The sequence below is a fragment of the Hyperoodon ampullatus genome, assembly GCF_949752795.1.
Source record: "Hyperoodon ampullatus genome assembly, chromosome: 2".
Taxonomy (NCBI): domain Eukaryota; kingdom Metazoa; phylum Chordata; class Mammalia; order Artiodactyla; family Ziphiidae; genus Hyperoodon; species Hyperoodon ampullatus.
In genome coordinates, this window is record NC_136915.1 from 119571957 (window position 1) to 119594618 (window position 22662).

General features: G+C 36.6%; 1 protein-coding gene and 1 pseudogene across 3 annotated transcripts in view; both read left to right on the forward strand.

Annotated features, from left to right (window-relative positions):
- ATF6 (activating transcription factor 6) overlaps positions 1–22662 on the forward strand; it is a gene marked incomplete at both ends in the record, with an annotated part of 221967 nt that overhangs the window by 148623 nt on the left and 50682 nt on the right. The gene's annotated exons all lie outside the window — the stretch shown is intronic.
- LOC307070251 (proteasome activator complex subunit 3-like) lies at positions 3797–4537 on the forward strand (annotated as a pseudogene). Its single transcript has one exon. The product of its transcript is annotated as a proteasome activator complex subunit 3-like (transcript).

Sequence of the window (22662 nt, forward strand, 5' to 3'; positions counted from 1 at the left end):
TAGTAAGTAGCAAAGCTAGGATTTGAACATGACTAACTTCGTAACTTTAACCACAATGCTATATTGCCAACTCCTCTTCATTTAGAGCCATGCTCCTGTTTGATGTGGAGGCTGATTCTGACAAAAGGGCACTGCAGTGAATACCTCCACATCATTTATTTCTGTACCTTCACGTGTAGCAATCTAGGAAGAAGAATGAAGGAAGAGGACGTGATATATTTGTCAGCCCTAGGAATTGCTCATTTGGGGGTCTAGATAATGTAAGATCCACTGCAACCCAGAGATAAAATTTTTATAAATATAAGGGGATAAATATTACCATCCACCAGAGCCTTAAGATTATCTAGATTTAGAACCATTGATAATATTTCTCCTAACTTTTATAGATAGAAAGAAATCAGTGGGAAAAACAGCTTATTTTGAATGATTAAATTTCAATCCATATCTCAAGCTTACAGCTATCTCCAGTAGTTGACACAACAGTTGCTTAGAATAGTTCTGTAAATGGAACCCATACGCAGGACCACAGAATCCCTTCTTCACAGGGCATAGTTTCAGAGTCGGAGGATATTTAAAGGATAAGCCAATCCATAAATCTGTAGGCATTCCTAAAAGAAGAGTGGGGTGTCAGTTATTGGCATCAGTACATAATGAACCCTGCTGGGCTGTGGCGAAAGGAGAAACTGACCTGAACAAGACAATACTCTACACAGCTGTCCCTGGCCTTCCTCCACCTGTTAGCACTCAGTGTTAATTTCACGGGTCAAATCAAGGCATGCAAGTTTATTAAATAATTTTTAAAAACAACCACTGATTGCTGATGGTTGATGGGGGTAGAAAAATTAGGAGCTGTTACTTTCCTACCAACTGCTATCTCATTAACAAGGACAGGAAACATTACGAAAAAATAAAACTCTTATGTTCCACTAGAAAAAAGAGCAGCTTAATCCCCCAAAGGATTTTATATTTTATCATTAGACAACTAAAGAAAATAATTTCATATAAATGGCTACATTAATCACTGTCATAATTTAAGTAGAAAGAAACTTCCCTACTTCTTTAAAAGAGCAACTAGAAATGTTTTCTGTTTGAAAACAGAGTAACCATTTGTTAAACCATATATACCACTGAGGATGTTTTTAGTATAAAATGGAATTTCCATGCTGGCGCCATCGTAATCTTGTATAGCCAAAGTTATGAAGAAAATCAGCATATGGGAAATTGTGGTCATGTTTTAAGATTTGCTTTTTCTTTTCTGTTTGATAACCCTATCTAAATTCCCATAAGTTGAATGTAAATATGTGTGTGTAAAAATGTATATCTAATTCACCTCCTAGGAGAGGTTTAATATAAGTATAAATAGAAATCATTTACCTAAGCCCCCCCCAAAATTACGTAATATTGAATTCTGCCTTTTCTCATGTCTCCACATCTAAAACGATCACTACATACTGTTAATTTTACTTCTAAGATATTCTTTTTTTTCCCTAATATATTCTTGATGTTTCTCTTTCAACCCCATCACCACCACTTAAAATGAGGCATACTTTCTCATCTGGATTATGGCACAGTCTCTCTTCCTTTAGTTTCTTCTTCAAATTCACCTCCACCATTGAAATCATACATCTGTGCATATTTTTTCCCTGCCTAAATGTCCTTCATTGGCTTTTATTAAATCCAGGTTCCTAAAGCATGGCAAACAGGGCCCTGCCTCCATGAGCTGGTCCTTGCCTACTTCTCCTGCCTCATTTCCTGCCACTTCCTTTATATCTTAAGATCCAGCTTACCAGTAATCCCCCATTACCTCCCTCACATACATACACACACCTTTATCTCCCCTGCCCCACCTCTGAACATATAATTACTGTCACCACAGCTTTCTTTGTCATTCCTGAGAGACTTGAATTGATCTGAACACAGAAACCATGTTTGAATTTTCAACTCGTGACTGGGGCTGAACAACTTAATTGCTAGTTTGTTAGTATAGGTATCTTAATATCTTACATGTGTAGTTGAAGCTATGATGAGCTTCCCAGATCCCTCCTCAGAACTAAAGTTTTTATTTCCCAATTGCTAAAAGTCTTGCTACCAAAGAGCCCTCTTCAGGAACTGCTTTGACCCCACCTCAGGACAACTGAAGGGCATTTCCCAGTTCCCCATGGGGTCAGTTGAGGCCTTGAGATTGCACTGAAGTCCAACTTCTCCCTGTTCTGTCTCTTTCTTTCCACAGGTGTTTATCTTAAGAGGACTCCCTAATAAACCTCCTGTAAGCAACTTCTCTGCTTGCTGGGGAACCCAACCTGTAACATGTTTGTCTTGTTGATTTTTTTTTCCTTTCAGTTCTAGATTTTGTGAAGTTATAGTTAGCTAAAATCTTACTAAGTCAGGATCATTTCATCAGACATGTATTGAGCACCTGCTCCATGCCAGCTGCAAAAGAAATGAATTAAGACTTGGCCCCTGCCCTGAAGGAGTTTACAGTCTGACTGAGGTGACAATTACATTTGAAACCATACTATAGCATCGTTAGAAAAATCCTTTTTTTAACTAAACTTCAATAATTTTAGAATAAAAGTCAAAGGCATGGATTTTACTCTGTGGTACTGCAGAGAACAAAAGGAAAATATTTCAGGGAAAGGAAAATGAATATAAATAAATAGGGTGGAAGTTTAGAAGTTTACAGAATTTGCCTCTATGATTCCGGAAACCTTTAAGGAAAAGGTAGTTTTTTCATTTTTTATTTTGAAATAAGTTTGAACTTACAGAGAAGTTAGAAGAATAATACTGAATTCTCATACACTATACAAATTCATCAATTTTTACCATTTCTCCACATGATTTAGCATTCTCATTCTCTACACACACACACACACACACACACACACACACACACTTTTTCTGAACCATCTGAGAATAGATTAAATATATCATGTCACTTTATCCCTTAATACTGTAGTGTGTACTTCCTAAAAACAAGGACATAACCTCTGTAACAACCATACACTTATCAAATTCAGGAAGTTTGACTGTGTTACTTTAATTTACAGTCCAGATTCAATTGTTAATTATTCCCCAAAAGATGAATTTTAAGAAGAGTCATATAACTTAACATTTGTAATTGAAACTAAAAATTGTATGAAGTAAGCCATAGAAGATCTCAGAAGTCTACTGACTTGATTAAAATACAATAGTGACGTGAACTCACTTTTGACTTTCTAAGGGGAAAGCACGGATAGGCCCAGGTTACCTGTAAAGGTGTGACTTGAGGCTCTCCAGAAGTGAGCCTTGCTCTGGAGAGCCCATTTTGTGAGATGCCTTTCAAAAGAGATTGTGTATTCTGGATCCAGGGATTGTGGATTTCCTTGAGCTCCTATGTAAAGCGCACCGACTTGTCATTGCCTGGTCTTCACAGCTTAAGTTTAACGATGTTCTTGAAAGTGGCTTCCCGCCAGCAAGGCCAGTAGGTAGGGGAGGCGCAGCTCAGATAACTAGATCCAGCTGGGTCCCCCGACACGTGGTCTTCGGTGCTCTAGCGTCTAGGCACTCCAAGCCTAGGCTGGTCCCACGAAGCCTGTCTGCCGGCCTCTTGGCCAGGGCGCCGTCCGGAGGGCGTGGTCAGCGTGTGGCTCCCGCTTTCTCCGCGTGTCGGGCCGCAGGGACCTCCGGGACGTCTTTTCGCCCTGGCAGGGCCTGGTCTGTTGGGAGTTGGTGGTGGCGGCGGAAGCGCAAACCCAGCCTGCGGAGGAGGGAGAAACTCAGGCCGTGTCTCCCCCAACACTCAACGCCCCTGGAGGTCATGGCTTCCCCGCTGAAGCTAGAGCAGGACGTGCAGGGGAAAGTAGATTAATTTCGGGCCCGCATTGCCCAGGAGGCCGAGGATCTGGTGTCCACCTTCTTCCCTCAGAAGCTGTCAGAGCTGGATAGTTGGGTTCAGGAGCTCCGCCTGCAAGACCTATCCAGAATACGGTCGGTGCCAGCCCCAGAGACCCCCGTCGCCCCAGACACTGTGGGGGATGGGCCCAACTGGGATCCACTGCCTCTGCAGACCCAGTCCTCCATCAAAGTACTAGCAATGCCAGGCGGCGAGGGGCAGCTTCTGCGAAGCAACCAGCAACTGGTGGAGCTGATTCAGCACGTAAAACCCGAGATCGAGCTGCTGAGAGAGGAATGCAACACCGTGCGGATGTGGGTGCAGCTGCTCCTCCCAAAGGCGGAGGACGGCAACAACTTCGGAGTGTCTATCCAGGAAGACACCGCGGACCAGCTGTGGACCGTGGAGAGCACAGCAGCCTCCTATCTACGCCGCTTCTCCACCTATTACAACACCCAGGCCAAGTTGGTATCCAAGATAGTGAAATACCCCCAGGGGGAAGATTATCGCCGCACTGTAGCCGAGGTCAACGAAAACGAGTACCAGAGTGTGTGCCAGATCCTGCTCCACGTACGGAACCAGTATGCCACCTTGCATGATGTAATCGTCAAAAACATTGAGAAGATCAGGACCCCTCGGAGCACCAACACTGACAACCTATACTGAGGACCTTTCTCCACCCCACTTTCCTTCAGCAGTTGGCTGAGCTGTTCAGGCAGCTAGAAGGCTGGTTATTGATGACTCTACAGGTGATGAAACGACTGGAAATGTGCGTTACTCTTTAGTGACAGTTTCGTATAGCTTATCCTCATACTGAATCCTCTTTTGGTGTCATTTTTATTTGATTTTTCTTCCAGAAGAGAGAATGGGAAGAAGCCATCTGGTAGAAGGTAGTAAGGTTGGACAAGGAGAAAGGACTGCCATTTTTAAAAGTAGCTTTGTAGATGAATGTTGGCCAAGATTTCTTTTTTTATGGCATTGGTGACATTGAATGGTTTCAGGGGTTAATAAAAAAAACCCTAAAGTTCAAAAGAAAGTTAAATGAAGTTTTTCCTAAGGTTCCACTCTATGTTACTTTGTTCAAACGTCAGAAATTCTCCATTTATACCATCATTTCTTTTTTGCAAGAAAAGGAGTTTAAAGAGATGTGTTTAGGTCATTGTATGCTTTCAATTTAGCAGATTGAAATAAAACTTGGTTTTACTGTATTTTGATGGCATAAGTGTGCTTATCTGAACTTTAATTTTCAGATGTATAGTTTCCCTTCTCAGCTGGACTTGTACCCTTGATATTTTTCAACTCTGATGCGTAAGAAAAATGAGCATGTAAAGAGCAATAGATCTTAACTGTTCTAAAGAAATGGACATCCATACCTCCCTTAGAATGAAGAGAAATCTGTGAAAGCAGCTTCCTTGCACAACCTTCTACCATCTCAGTGTTTTCTACTTTCCTTTTACACACAATTTAGAATTTCTTCTATGTATCCATTTATCTCCTAAGTCCCTGCCAAGTCCTTCAAGCTTTATATCACATTTTTTTCTCAACCAATTTTCATCTCTTAAGGTATTTCTTATAGACTCTCATAAGAGTTTTCCTCTCAAATTGTATGGGTCATTTAAAAAATCTAAATACTCTAAAATGTGACTGGGTTTTTTTCTCCTGACTGCTTTTGCTGCCTGGTTGAGGGGAAACCATTGTCATCTTCTCAATAGTGATCTATACTGTTGGTATATTTCAAGTCCAGCATTTCCAGATTTCATTTGCAGGTAAGATAAATTACTGTACCCCGAGTCACCTTCTGCATCAGAGAATTTCTTGTGATGTGATATGATGAATCATTCTTCCATAGTGGTTTTTGTTCAGAATTTTATCTTTTTTGATGGTGAAGATACTTCAGCCAGCTGAAGTGTATTTATTGAAACATTTTTTTTCAGTTTTAGTATTATTTGAGGATCTTCATCACTCAAAAACACCACCTGTGGAACTTACATAATACACACTTAGAAAAAATGAGAGCAGGAGCCTTTTTATAGATAGGAATGAGATTATCCCTGTGTACAAGTGACAGCTTCATCTCTTTTTCCTATTCAACTAACTGTACCCTGAATCCTTATAATATTTTCAAGACTGTATACATACATAAGTTCTGATCTTAACCTTTTAATGTATTTTTATAGTAGTACTTTCATGCAATAAATTATTTCTCAGATGAGTTATTGGTAGGGAAATTATAAGGGATTAAATTTATTTTTTGTGAGAAATGAGAATGTTATTTCCCATTGAAATTTCTTTTCCACATAATGTAAGACCCTCTGAAACTAGGTAACTATATAAGTCAGAGTCCAGAATCTGTTACTGAAACTTACATAATTTTACCTTTTTCCCCCCTTTGTGCAATATCTTTGTAGGAATATATTTCTTGCTACAAATGAAACTACCTTCAGATCTTGCTTTAGATAGGGTCAAAACATGATTATTTTGTCTACTCTTTTAATTGATCCTAATCATCCCTCCTCTCTCCCCTTTCCCCATTTAATGAGTGAAGTCACTTTTGAATGAGACTATTTAGGAGTTTCTTTTCAACAATGCGTTTTGGTTGCCAAGGGTGAAAACCAGCACAAACCTTTATTATACAGACTTGACTCTAAAAGCTGCTATGAAAGCATTTCCTATTTAACAGCAAGAATTGTTTAAGATGAAAGCAGAGATGTTTTCTTTTGCATCTTTTTTTAAAAAAAGAAATATTTCTTAGTCTGACCACACCACATTTCTAGCAGGTGGTTTTTTGTTTTTCTAGGGTGGATAGTGATGCCCATTACGTTTTTTTCTGAGGTGGTGTCAGTCTACCCAGGAAGTGCCTAATGATTTTTGGCTTTTCTTTTGCTTTTTCATTTTCCTTATCTGTTTGACCTGAAGGAGTAAAACAACTGCTTCTTCATGAGTGAAGTGAATTAGAGATAAAATACTGTTTCAATCACCTTTTAAAAAATTTTTACTTATAGTTATGTCTGTATAACTTATAACCTTATAACTGTGCCTGTCCTTACTAAAATGAATATGACTATGTGTCTATTCTGACCTATATAGATTAGAAAAATTTGTAACTGGTTTACTGGAAGCTTTATTTTCAAAGTAAACTTCTAAAAACTGTGATGCCACGGTAAAACAAGTTTATTCTTTCATTGAACTTCTGAAAAGCCCGAATCTTTCAAATTGGACCTTATAAAACAACAAAAGATATTGCCTAATAGAAAGACTTTTGTTTGCATTTAACATTCTTCCTCAAGAGTTCTCTTTATTTCCCTTGTAAGGTATTAAATCTGATTCAGATAAGTGCCAGGAATCCTACATCAGTTCATATCATTTGACAGGCATTTAATTGCATGCCAGTGTGTAGTGGACAATGTAAGGGAAGTCCAATTGTTGCTTGTTTTTCAACCATAGTTAATCATCTAAGGTTTAAAATATCTGTTCCATACATAATACAACCATCACCTTTTGCTTGTTCCTTATACTCTTAAGCTGTCAAACCCTATGCCACATTGAAATAAATTGTCTCTAATACCCCAACATGTCTTTTACTAAAAAAAATATGCATGTCCTTTGTAGTTAAAGAATTCTGGTATTTGCATTTTATTCCTTGTTCTAACACTATGTTAAACAAAATTGGAGCTGGATTGCTTTTATAAAGTCCCTACTTCTGCAAAAATCAAGTCCTTTATTATTTCCCCTTCTTCCAAATGGTTGCAAAAGCTTTTATAATAACAAACCTATTTTAGGAACTGGTGTCAAAACATGGTATCCAATATGAATCATTTGCTAATTGTTAGCACTTAAAGCCCCTTTTTTTTTTTTTTTTTTTTTTTTTTTTTTTTTGTGGTACGTGGGCCTCTCACTGCCGTGGCCCCTCCCGTTGCGGAGCACAGGCTCCGGACGCGCAGGCTCAGCAGCCATGGCTCACGGGCCCAGCCGCTCCGCGGCACATGGGATCCTCCCGGACCGGGGCATGAACCCGTATCCCCTGCATCGGCAGGCGGACTCTCAACCACTGCACCACCAGGGAGGCCCTTAAAGCCCCTTTTAATTCCTTTTTAAAAGTCAGCTGAATTGAGAAAGAGTGTGTGTAATGATGTTTTGTTCTTAGGAAATGGTTTGAAAAAATCATTTGAAATTAAATAATTTTAAGTTCTTTTTGTGATTCATGAAAGCTACTAACGCAGATTTGATTGGAAATTCTAAAATTGGTAGATCTGGTTTTTAGAACTGAGTGAAATACCTTTCTTAAGCCATATAAATGATATAGAAGAGGTTTAATTTTAAAGTTCTTAAACTTTGGAGCTTAGAGTTTTCTTTAAATTATTGTTTATAAATTCTTTGGTTAGAGGCAACATTTTTTTATAGTCTTTATGAGGTTTTCATATTTCTACAGAACTCTTACCAAATGGCCTCAGCCATTAATAGATAACTATGCGATCAATTTAAAATGTTTTTTCAATTTCAGAAGGATTATCTCAATGCTCAGAAATTTGAAAAATCAGGAGAAATCATCCATAACCCACTAGTTTAACAAAATTGTTGAAATGTATTTGTGGGTTTCATTTATTTTAAAGAATACATACATGTCTTTATATTATTGCAACAAAGATTATACATACTTCTGTAGAAGATAAGCATTTATATATAAACCCAGTTTTACTAATTAGAATTTCATTTGGCCGATATCCCCAGATTCAGATAGCAATAAACCCCATTTCATTTTGTCTTTCAAGGATTCTTAAGGCTCTTTTACCTAACTGTGAGAATGATATTCATCTAGGGCAGGGGTTTTGAGTAGACTGTGGAAAACAGAGATCAAGTAGCAAGGAGGACATGTGCCTAGATGACGGTGAGAATGTCTAGATATTTATATTAGGATTTTACTCTGCTTTTGAGTTGAGGTTCCATAATGGCATTAGCCATTTTATTATTTAGTGTTAATCCTCTCCCCCCTCAAAAAATTTTTTATTACCTTATAAATATGTTCAAGAAAGCAATTACATTGTCTTATACTGATTAGATGAGTTGTTCCTGCTTACATGATTTGGTATGAGTAGGAGGGAATCCTACTTCCTCTGTCAACATTTAAACATTTCTGAAAGATGCTATTGTGCACTGACATCAAGGCATTTTTTTTAAATTCCTGATCTTTTTGAAAAAACAAAGGACTCAGTCAGTTACAGAAACAGGTGCTGGACCACCCCTGTTCTCTGCATTACAACACTGTACTGCTAACACATTAAGTATCTGCCTACCTCGAACTGAAATTATCCATGGGAAGCAGAATAGAAATATAGAAGTTTCATGACTTATCTTTTCATCAGCAATAATAGGTATTTAATATTAGATGATTATACATTTGTATATATTTTTTCTTTGCTTTCTTTATTGTGATAAGTCTTCAAGTTCCTAAAGTTCAGTTAGCAGAATCTTATCAGTGAAGCTTAGTGATCCCTGTCACTCAAATTTAAAATATTTCAATACTAAACTGAATTTAATGAACTCTCTCACATAGAGAATGTTAAGTGTTATTTTTACTTATTGGTGAAAAGCTAGCAGGAGCTAATGGACAGGAATTAAACCTGCAGTCAGAATTAAGTTCCTTTTACAACTTGGCCATTTATTTTGGCTTTGTTATTTAATCTCACTCTTACAAAGTTTTATAGCGTTACATTAGAAATACCATTTGCTTTGGATAATATAGCATTTTGAAATTCTTGAATAAATATATAGTTTCCAATTAAGATTTTTGAGATTGAGGGATGTACTCTTGCCCCATTAATTTTACAGATGAAGAAATTTAGATCCAGAGAATTATATAACATCACACAACTCGTGTGACAAAAGTCTAGAAGCCAAATCATCTTCCATTTCAGGCTAGTGCTTTTTCACTGCATTGTACTACCTCCTTTTTATTAATAAATGAGATTATGTTAAAAGGGAGTTCTAAAAATGTGCAAACCAGTAGAATTCGTAAATTAACATATCCCTATGAACTGGTGTATTATTTTATTCTGCAAAATTTAAGAGAAGTTGAAATGTTTCTAAACCAGAATGGGCTGTAATATTTTTACTTAATTAAAGATTATATGAAGAAATCTAAGACAATCTCTAAATTTATATGTTAACTGTAACTTTATTTTGGTCATAAAAATGATCCTTACTAAACAAAACTCAGGAGTTTCAATACCTCCAGTTCCACTTCTCCTTCTGAGGAGGCATTATTCTATACTATCAGCCATGCCACTTGTGTTGGAAGGAGGTGCTGTTAGAGCATTTGGAGATAGATGGGGAGAAGTTTAGTACATGATTTTGTTTATTTCACTTTTGAATATATGGGTTTAAAATATCCTACTGACCCAGTACCCCAACCCTCATTCTTCACCACCAAAGAACTGCTAAGTGGAGTTGTCATGGCTCTGTCCCTAATAACCTACAGAATAAAGGGGGAAAGCAGAGGAGCTGTAGTTTTTTGTTGGAGATGAAGGCTCAAAGGGCCATTTCCCAAAAGAAGTTTATCCTCTAGGGCTGCACTGTGTTCACTACAGTAGCCACTAATCTTCAAATGTAACTTGTCCTAATGGAGATGTGCTGTAAGTATAAACTGCACACTAGAGTTTGAAGACTTAGAGCTTGAAGAAGAAAAAGTAAAATATCTCAGTAATTTTACATTGATTACATACGTGTTGCATGATAATATTTTTGGATATATTGGGTTCAATAAAATAGATTATTAAAATTAATTTCACCCATTTCTTTTTACTTTTTACTGTGTACTAGAAAGTTTACATGTGGGTTGCATATATGGTTTGCAGTATATTTGCATTAGACAGCATGCTCTAGAGCTAAGGTTTCTAAAGTAATTGGGATGAGTCTTGAAGCTGAACCAAAACCTACAGTGATATATGATGGGGACATTAACCATAGACATTGATTTGTCATCTTTTCATAATGTGCAATTCAATAAAAGTGAATCAAGCCTTCTCAGAATTCAACTTGATCTTGGAACTTGGAATGCCTAAAGGAGTGGTTGGCTAGCATGCCCCTTAGGCATACCTTCTAAATATCATATCTCTTATCCAGACTGATGGTGAGAGCTTAGAGTACTAACATTCTGTATTGCTAATTCAGGGTGGCTCCGTATGCTTTAGAAACCAAATAGATGACAAGGTTAACATCTTATTTTGATGATTGAGACACTTTCCTAACAGTTTTTACCTGGATGAAAGAATAATGTACCTCTGGTACCTACAAATACCTACAGGCAAAATCAGGCTCTTCCTCAGGGAGCAGCATTTGAGCACTCAGTTAAATCCCGAAAATTCCACTGAATTCCTGTAATACTGTTTCTTTGTATTATTTTTATATAATATGTAATATCTATTTTCTCTAAATAAGTTTCTTGAAAAGAGTGAGGGTCTTTCACTCTTTATCCCTCATGGTGTTTTGCATATAGTAAATTTATAAAGTATTTTGAATTACATTGAACTAAACCAAAACTGGATCAAACTAAAGGAAATTGTTTTCTCATAAGACATGTAGTAAGTGAGCCACTTTGTTACAATTGAGCACGTTTGTGGATGTATACCCAGGAATATGTAACGATGAGAGACATCTAAAAATTTGATTCAGAATTAAACAAAGACCAATTTTAGGCATCTAATTAAACATTTTTTCTTATCACAATAATATAAATGTTTTAAAGTACTTCTGGTAATTCTCCTTCAATATTCCCAGTGATTTCCTTAAGCCTATTCACCCTGTAACAGCTGCAAGTTATTCCAAACGTGTACTGAATTCCCATGCTGTGTAAGCCCATTTGAAAACAACTCTCTCACCCCATTAACAGCATCAGTAATTCTCTTATTACTTTTCTAACCAAGAGTTATGGAGAAATAAGTCTAGTGTATCAAAGAGTGAAGAATTTTGTTCTTCAAAACTGATTCTCTGTGGTCATGAACAGAATGCTTTACCCTTCCAGATTTCTGTTTTCAAAAAGTTAATTTCTTAAATACTTAAAAGTTACATAGTTTAATAAATACTTTAAAAAGTATTCTCTTAAGTATTAGAATTCTCTTAGATTTTAAGTTTTACTTGCTAATAAATTTAAAGACAAAGCATTTTGGTTAAAAATTATTTCATAAGTTTTAAACAATTTGAAAAGTATAGTGAACTCAACCATCACTGTCTTGTTCCTCTACTTTTTTAATATTGGTGAACATTTTTTTCTGCTTTTCTACATTTTATGCTGTGAGACAAGCTCAAAATTATTGAACCCATTATCTATATATTTCATAGCTTACTCCAGTACTTCTAATAGGCACCCATCTGGAGCTGAAGAAATTTGACAGATGAATATGCTTGCTATTCTGTAGAGGAGTAATGAAAAGGCCATTTTTATGAGTTTCATGAGCTGAGGGTTAATATTTTCAATAAGAAACAATAAGTTGAATATAATCTTTTGCAGTTAAATTCCACATTATTGCACTGTATTATAAGAAGTCCTAAAGACCACATAGTTCATATGGTAGGAAGTATTAAATGTTACTTAAGAATGTAATTTCTGTTTATACTTTCAGAAAGAATTAAGAGTAATGGCAACAAATGAAGTCAGAATAGCTTGATGAAAGGAAGCAAATAATTGTAGTTTATTAAAAGAATATCTCCTTAATCTTATAGTATGTGCTAATTCTTTGCTTTTCAAGTACATAAATTTATGTATTACCTGAGACATGCTCATTCTGTAAAACTTTTGTGTAAAACTAATGAACTTTAGCCCCATAAGAAAATTTGAAAATTAAAAATGACATTTGAAAAATGAAAACTTTGATAATTCCCATAGCAAAGGCTATAAGAGTTATTGTAGTCAGAAAGAAATATTAAATAAATATAAAATATTTCTTTTAGCTCTTCCATTCCTACCTCAGAAATTATTTAAATTTATTCAGAAAGGTTTGATATAAAAGTTCTGCCTAGAAAATAAATTTGAGACTTTTAGTTACTTCACAGTAGTACTATTCTAAATACATGTTTATACAAGAGGCAGATTGGTGTTCCTTTTAATGAACTAATGGTAGGATATAGTTATTCCTTTAATTATTTAGTCTCATTGAAACTTAATTAATTTCTAAACTAACTAGATTTACTCTGAAATTAGTTCTGAAATATTTAGCTACACTGTCAGATTAATGGCTAATTTTTTTAAATTTAATTTTATTTTGGAGTATAGGTGATATACAATGTTGTGTTAGTTTCAGGTATACAGCAAAGTGATTCAGTTATACATATACAGATATCCACTCTTTTTCAGATTCTTTTCCCATATAGGTTATTACAGAATATTGAGTAGAGTTCCCTCTGCCATACAGTAAGTCATTGCTGATTATCTATTGTATATATAGTAGTGTGTATATGTTAATCCCAAACTTGATCTCTTCTCAGTAATTTAAAGAAGCAGTATTATTTCATTAAACCATCAAATTGTACCTGCCCATTGATTAACATATCCTGAGGATTTACTGATCTGTTATTTTGTTCAAGTGTATATGAAACTCTTTCTGTACTTGTTCTTGGGCTCACCATTAGTATTAATGCATTCACTAACTTACATTTGGCAATACTTTTGCTGTATAACCTTAGTAACATTGTTATGATGTTTTAGTATAAAATTACAGTAGAGAGACCACTGTGTCAATCACCCAAACATTATTCTGTCCTGTTAACCAACAAACATTATTCTTAACTGTCATAGAACTGATTTTCCTGTTTGTCATACATATGAAGTATTTGAATGTATTTATGTGAAGTAATTTTTAAAACCAATTACTCTTGAATGACCAAGCATATTCTTCAGTCTCAACATTCCTCCCTACCCCCACCCCCAGTAAACTTAAGAAATCCATCAATTGGATTTCTGTTCATAGTTTTGGCAATACTAATGTGTGTAGCAGACAGCAGCTATTTTTTAGATTTTGAACTTGCTCTTGGATCATAAATAAATAAATAGCTAAGGTATATACTCACCTGAAGTTTGGTGGTTTAAAACCACTATACCGGGCTTCCCTGGTGGCGCAGTGGTTGAGAGTCCGCCTGCCGATGCAGGGGACACGGGTTCGTGCCCCGGTCCGGGAAGATCCCACATGCCGTGGAGCGGCTGGGCCCGTGAGCCATGGCTGCTGAGCCTGCGCATCCAGAGCTTGTGCTCTGCAGCGGGAGAGGCCACAGCAGTGAGAGGCCTGTGTATCGCAAAAAAAACCACTATACTATAATTTTAACCTATTATTTTATATTGATGTGATTTTATTTTCTAGAAAAGTTTTATATTCTGAAAGTTGTCATCCAATTGTACTTTGATCATTCTTTGACTGCCCACAATATAGCCACACATTTATTTCCTCTTTGTGAACAAAGAAAATCGTTTAACAATTCTCAATTCTTTTCATGAACAAGATATATCCTAGGAGCTGTGGAAATAATAGATTCAAAGATTTATAGAACTGTTTCCACTACTTATGACTTAAAACATACAAGAATAATTCCTAACATATAAGATTGCCTATACCTATTTTGACATTAACATTTTAATATGTGACTGTGTTAGAATTGTTCATGCAAATGCATTTTAGGATCCTATTGATAATATTGAAATAATTATACTCATCTTTATTTACAATCATCCCTAGTTCTGACTTTCATATAATTATCTATCATTCATATAGGTTAGAGGCTATAAAGATTATCTCTGATGAAAAATTTTTTCCCAGTGTATTTAACATCCTGATATTATATGATTCAGAGTTATGTTACAGGTGGCATATGCTTCCTGATCACACACCAAAGAAAGATGAGAAGTACACAAGGGAAAGAGTGGAAATTTTATGTTATAGACAAATATGATGTGTTAGATAATTATGTTGGTTAAGTTGCTGATGGATATTGATTTCCTTTTATTTAGGGACATCCCAGAAACCTATCTAGGTAGTGGGCAGAATCCAGCACCCTAAGCAATTTGATAAATTGCCTTCCATGAGTGAATTGTATTTTCTACTTTGGAGGTCTCACTGTCATTTTTCTTGGTGATTTTAGAAACATTTATTTTGATGTGGTGATTGTTGGTAGATTTGAATAAAATTGTTATCGACAGAGCTTGGTCTAAGTTCCAGCTAGGCCTCAGTTTTTCGAATGAGGGCATGGGCTGCATGATCTCTGAGGTCTCTTCCTGCCCTATGACTCTGTGATTTTGCTAATAAAATTTCTGTCATATTTTGGTTGACTTTTTGAATGTAATAGCAGACTTTTAAGAAAATCTCCTACATGAGACTTGAGACATGAGATTTGTGGGTCAGGAGGGAGATGATCATAAAGCCTTCAAAGAAAAAAAAATGTATGTGCTAAGTCATGTAAGGTGGGAAGGTAATCCCAGCACAGAATAATAAAGATCAAGGGCAATACAGACACAAGGACCCTCACTGCTAAGTTAAGTATACCTGAAAGAATGTGGTAGGAAAGAAAAGAAATAAAGGAAATCTTTTGAGTTTATTAGATTTCAGGGAATACTGTACAAGATAAGGTTGGAGAAGGAAATTGGGACCAGATTTTCAGTTTATTGGCTATCACCTTCTTAGTTAAATATGTATTCTATATTTATATGCTTTTTGAATGTCCCATATATAGCAGAAGTTGGGAAATAGAAAAACTTCAGGAAAATGTTAGATTGCTTTGGATTATTATTTTTTTTTTTAACATTTTAGAAAGCAACAGTTTGGTATGTTTGCTTAATAATTGTGAGTATGTTTAAACAAAGAAAAGGGTCAGATCAGTCAACTGAATGTCTTTTCCTGCCTTTATTATTTGGTATTCACTTCCTAAACACTTTCCTTGGTGGGTTTTTTAAAATAGTACCTATTTGTCTTCCTAATTGTTAGGCTTTTATTTTCCTTTTTAGTTTATTGCTCCTCTTTATAATTGCCTGATACTTCAGTCAGGCATTTCAGATTGTCATTCTACACATCTTTTTTTTTTTTTTTTTTTTTGCGGTACACGGGCCTCTCACTGTTGTGGCCTCTCCCATTGTGGAGCACAGACTCCGGATGCGCAGGCTCAGTGACCATGGCTCACAGGCCTAGCCGCTCCATGGCATGTGGGATCTTCCCAGACTGGGGCACGAACCCGTGTCCCCTGCACCGGCAGGCAGACTCTCAACCATTGCGCCACCAGGGAAGCCCCATTCTACACATCTTTTGAGTTCTGTGTTGGTAGATGATTTTTTACAATCTTTGAATGTCATAGCTCACAACCATTTGATAGATCTAAAGAGCATATCTATAACCATATTTCCTAATAAAATATTTACTTATTGGGAGTAAAGATTCAAAACTCAGAGAAAAAAATCCCCCTGACCCCACCCAAAAAACCCTTCTAGAATAAGGAACATTATCTTTGTATAGTATCTTGCCTAAGGTCTCCCATCTATTCAGAGTTTGATTATGAGGAACACTCTTTTGTGTGACCTGGCATTCCAGGGCAGGGCTCAGCACATCTTATTTCCTCTAGTGCTTCACCATTAATAACTCATATCAGCACTTGTGAAGGTCTCACACTGGAGAGTGAACTCCAGCTTAGGTTCTTGTTACATTGTTTTGAGTGTTTCCATAGGTGAGTGTTGGGCAGTATCTTAAAATGATGGCTTCTGTTTCTTAGAGGCATCTGTTTAACAGCTGAACTCTGATGAGGAGAGTAAGTGATTTCCAATAAGTGTGATCTCCTCCAGTTGTATTCCTCATTTTACTGTTTCTGATGAGGAAGACATTTTCTATTTGGGTGCCCTAAACTTCCTCCTTTCTCTATTTTATGCATGTGTGTTTTGCTTTGTTTTGTTTTTGCCATCTTTAAAACTAAGGAAGTTTGTAAAGAAACATTAGAGCATCTCTAGACATATAAGTCTCTTAAAATGAGTATACTTCATGTTCTATTGACTTGACTCCCTGTAACAATAAGAAAAAAGATTCACCCATTCACTTATTCACTTTTTTTTAAGTTTTAATGAGTTTCCATTATTTGCCCAATTTATTCTAGTGCTGTGGGGACAGAAATTCCAAACTTCTTATCTAAGTCATCTTTGCAGTGACCAGCCCTAAATTCCTTTTATTCCTAGTAGTGTATCTCATCATATTAAGAATACAGATCAGGAATAATGTTTGTTTTGGTGGAATTTAAGATGTATTGGGAAAAGAGTGCATTTAACTGTTGGAAAGAGATTAAGATTAAAAAGATTTTCTAAGGATATGAGTGAATAATAACCATGATGTTAGAATAACCACAAACTGACCAGAGCAATTTAATCTATTAAGTCAACAGTTTTCTATTAAATCATGTCTGGGATATTAGAAAATGATAATCTGAAATGAAATGGTCATTAATTGCGAGAATACAGTTTCTTATAAAATGCTTTTACTAAAGATTTCTCACTGTTTCACTGTAAATGAAATCTAACCATTTAAGCACATTTTGTCTATAAGTGAATCTTTTTGTTTCAATGTAAATAAAGTAGTTGTTATAGCATGAAAGTCATTTGTTTACAAGATATGAAACAATTTTGAGTGAGATAATTTTTTTCACTAAAAAAAATCATTCATGTTAAAATATTTATTGAGTACCTTTAGTCTGAGATGCTGGGAATTGAGAGATGTTTTCTCTTTAAAGCAGTGATTCATCATCCTTTTTTTTTTTTTTCTTTTTTTTTTTGCGGTACACGGGCCTCTCACTGCTGTGGCCTCTCCCGTTGCGGAGCACAGGCTCCGGACGCGCAGGCTCAGCAGCCATGGCTCACAGGACCAGCCGCTCCGTGGCATGTGGGATCTTCCCAGACCGGGGCACGAACCCACGTCCCCTGCATCAGCAGGTGGCCTCTCAACCACTGCGCCACCAGGGAAGCCCTATCATCATCCTTTTTTGATCATGGACCTCTTCCCTCTCCCAAGAAAAATGTATTTACATATTTAAGTAGAAAGTCTCATAACTTAAGGAAGCCCATGGAGCCCACCATTATGAATCTTACCCTGAAGGAATGCAGCCCAGTAGAAACAGACATATGAACACAAACTATAATATGTTAAGCGATTTAGTAGGGGGGGATTGTGGAAACACAAATGAGGGGCAGTTAATTTTGCCTAGGCCTAGGTGGTAGAGAATGGAAACGCAAAGAGAAATGTGTGGGTAGGATTGGTCCCAGAAGGTTGAGAATGGAGTTGATACTTTAATTATACCTTAACAATTGACTAACATTTTCCCCATTTTTTCCAACAAAAATAAAGTAATTCTCTTTGATATCAACATCTAACTTTTTCCTTGAAGTGTTTCCTAATTAATCTCTTTTTTCAGAAAACTTGTTGACTCCGTTTGCTATAGCCTCAGACCCTCCCTCTGTCCCTTCCCCCTGCTTTGCTTTGGTAGCATATCTGTAGGACACAATGTAATTCTCAGGAAATTCACTTCCTGCCAGTAGTCCTGAGTAAAGTCAATTTTTAAAATGAAACATAAACATTATGTCTGACAAACTCTCATATGGTTAAACTCTATGCATTTAGTGTTTGATCTTTTTCCTTAATAAGACATTTTTCGGATTGCCCCACTCTCGGCACTCAACAAATGATGATTGATAACAAGTTTCAGGAATTCTAATGTATTTTTCCTAAATCACACACGGTCCAGCCTTTGAAGAAACCCTGTATTATAGCTGACAAAGTTTTGAAATTTGATGAGCTCAAATTATTGAATGAAGTAATAGGAAGTATAGAGTCAAAAACTTCCTAGCCCTCTACCTGTCCAAAGCACGTAACCAACATTTTGTCTAAGAGCTTTCTTCAGGGAAAACAATCCTACCCGGGTTTATAAACACTTTCCCTGAAACTCTCATCAAGAGAGAAGAGTGATTTGGAGGCTACTGTCTTATTCTTGGGAACGTTTACAAGGACTTGTTTTGACCATGAAACTCAAAATTAATTCTGGATTTGAAAAAGAGGCATATATAACTGTTAGGTTGAACCTTATTAAATTACTGAGATTTTTTTGACATATAAAAATATGCATTTATGTAAACATTATGTCTCAACTTAATGCAGTTTATAACATTTAAAAATCAGTATTTAATTGCAAATGATTTGTCCTTCATGCCAGCAGTATAAAGTGTAGCATTAGTACCACCGAAACCAAAGGAATTGGCGAGTCCAATACATCTTTTCTCAGTTTTCCATTCCTGTATCTTGAGTGGAACATAATTGAGATCAAATTGTGGTTCTGTACAGTCTAGGTTTAAAGTAGGTGTCAGTTTTCGATAATAATAAGCCAGGGCAGTGAAAGCTGCCTCAACACCCCGGCAGCCCCCAGGAGGTGTCTGGTGGCTCCCATGGTAGAGGAAACAGCACGGGCGTGTGCATGGTCTTTGAAAAGATGTTTGATGGCTTTGTTTTCAGCAGCGTCTCCCAATAGTGTGGAAGTAGCATGTGCATTGATATAGGATATCTCTTCAGGTTGTACACCTGCATCTTTTATGGCAGCAGCCGTACATCTGCACCTGGCCTCATGCGGCCTGCGCAGCTGCGGTCCCCTGAAATTACTGAGATTTGACTCACAAAAATGACAGTTTTGTATGGTTCAGTCATACACTTTTTTGTGTGAATAAAAGGGGAGTTCAAAATCAGTTGGGCAGTTCTGGGGGCTTCCTATAGAGTTTGATATGAGAACCATCTCTTAAACTTGAGTTTGTAATTATTAGGATTTCAAGCTAATTTTTCCTCTGGTGACCTTGCCTGCGTTATCAAATTTGAATTTAGTGTCCAAAGTTTCCTCTTGTCAAAATGTGAACCTTGGCTCACTCTTGGGCTATCTGTTGTGCACTAATAGTTTTGATTTATTCTGCCTCTGGCTGACATGTGTGCTAATAGTGCAGATGCAAACTTTACATTTCCTTTTATTGGTCTGTAGTTCTATTGCATACATTAGTGGCACAAATACTGCATTCATATAGCTATTTCTATTAACTGTTTCTACTTTGGGGATGAATAATGTACTTTGCCTATGTTTTTACTATGATGTGAAGTCCTACATCATAGACATTTTAATAGGCTTTTAAATGATTACACTATACTTAATTTTACTACCTCTAATTTTTTTTTAATTCTTATTTTCAGGATATGTCCCTGTGTGTGTCTGTGTATTTAAATGATTTCAAATTTTCTAACTGCTTTTGCAATTTTTTAATTGCTTTAAATGAAGGGACACATTTGGCTTCTGATCAACAATTAGTATAACTACTAGAAATTAACATTAGTTCAGAATGTTGTGAATCTGATAAATAACTGTGAAAGGCCTACTTTTAATTACTACTTTGACCTTCTTATTTTTAAGATTTGACGTGCTCTTCAATTTGTTTGGCAGTTTGAAAGATACTTGGTAAGGTAAATGAGGTAGAGTGATAGAACACTAAAGTTCTCTAGGGTAGGAACATAGATCAGAGAAAATTTAATACAAAGCTATTTTTCAAATGAGGATAGATGTTCTTTTTATTTTTGGTCTGGTTTTAACAGCTTTCTGTGTTGGAAAACCAACCCCATCTATGTAATCCAGTGTATATGGATCAAATATAAAATGTTAAGAGACTATTGTTATTAATGTGGACCTGATTTGCAAAACTTTTTTTTTAAATAATGTGTTATAGCTTTCTAAATTATTTATTTATTTATTTATTTTTGGCTGTGTTGGGTCTTCGTTTCTGTGCGAGGGCTTTCTCTAGTTGTGGCAAGCAGGGGCCACTCTTCATCGCAGTGCGCGGGCCTCTCACTATTGCGGCCTCTCTTCTTGCGGAGCACAGGCTCCAGACGTGCAGGCTCAGTAGTTGTGGCTCATGGGCCTAGTTGCTCCGCGGCATGTGGGATCTTCCCAGACCAGGGCTCGAACCCGTGTCCCCTGCATTAGCAGGCAGCTTCTCAACCACTGCGCCACCAGGGAAGCCCTGCAAACCTTTTGACATGTTGATCTAAGTGATCTAAGTGAAAGCTGCTTAGTGTCAGAAGTGCCACCTGTTGCAGATTGCGTTTCCTTCATTCCTACAGGACATCATTAGATATTAAGGACCTTCTTTTCTATCAAAAATAAAGGACTCCAGGGACTTCCCTGGTGGTGCAGTGGTTAAGAATCTGCTTGCCAATGCAGAGACATGGGTTCGAGCCCTGGTCCAGGAAGATCCCACATGCCGCGGAGCAACTAAGCCCATGTGCCACAACTACTGAGCCTGCGCTCTAGAGCCCGTGAGCACAACTACTGAGCCCACGTGCCACAACTACTGAAGCCCGCGGGCCTAGAGCCTATGCTTCACAGCAAGAGAAGCCACCGCAGTGAGAAGCCCGCACACTGCAACGAAGAGTAGGCCCTGCTTGCTGCAACTAGAGAAAAGCCCACACGCAGCAATGCAGACCCAATGCAGCCAAAAATAAATAAAAATTTTTAAAAAGCATAAATAAATAAATAAATAACTCACTCTCTCACTCACTCACTCACTCCAGCCTTGAGTCAGAGTTTCCTAACATAGGAAAAGCTGTTTTACCTAGTACTATAGAGACTAGTGGGTAATCTGTTAATTAACAAAATTGGTTAAAGCAGGGGATCATTTTTTTAAAAAGATGTATATGTATCTTATTTTGTTTCAGTTAATTATATAAATGTGCATTCATTTGCCACGTTTTGAGGTAGGGCCAATTCCTTTTGGGTCCAGATCTACTAAAGTCCCATGTTGTCTTTCTTGCAATAAACTATACTCACAGTGCTCTCTTTTCACACTGTATCTTATCAGTTACATAGTAGTTTATTAAATTACACAATTAGTAACAAATGCAATTAGCAAAAGTAGTTTTGGCAAAATACAAAAACTAGTCATGAATGTTCAGTGTGCTAGGGGCATCAGTCAGTAAGTTTTAGAGGGGAGTGGGAAGGGTCATTTAACCTAGTGAGTTAGTTTAAGTTAAGGTCAGTTTCTATTATACACAGATATGTAGAATCAACATCTGGCAAAACTTAGTAGGACCTCAGTTTTATGGTGTTTTACCATCATAACCTCCAGCTGAGCAAAATGTGGTCCTGTTCTTTTGATAAGTTAGTCTCCAATGCTTTAGCTGTCTTAAAAAGAGAAGAAACAGATAACTTCGGATGCTGTATTATGCACTAATATTTTGGCTTTTTCTAACAAAGTACTTGGAAGAGGGTATTGGGAGAACTGTATGAAAATAGTGTATTTTCTCACGCACAATATTGCGTTAACATTGGAAAACTGATGCTTCATTCTCATAGTGAAATGTTTTTGTGTTTTCCCACCAGTGTTTCTCTAACTTCCTCTGGGCATAAAAATAACAAAGCTTTGATTATAATATTTGTGCACATAGTTTCCTCCCTGAAGATAACCCTTGGTATCTCAGTCCTATAAAGGCTTTTTAGGAGTCCGTTTGAAGATATCTTAAAGTTAGTAACATAGTTTTGAATGACAGTGACAAAATATATCATATTTATCTCTCTGGCAACATCTTTTTTTCTACTTTTCCTTTTTATTTTTAAGTAGCTTCACCTTTGTTGCAGTTGGATTATATTAACTGACTTAATAGGAAAGAAAGAGTTTTGTTCAGATTCATCTAATTGTACCTGTATTTTTCCAGGATTGAATTTCCTATACAGGTTCTTTAATAAATAAGTAAAAGGGGGGGTGGTAATAT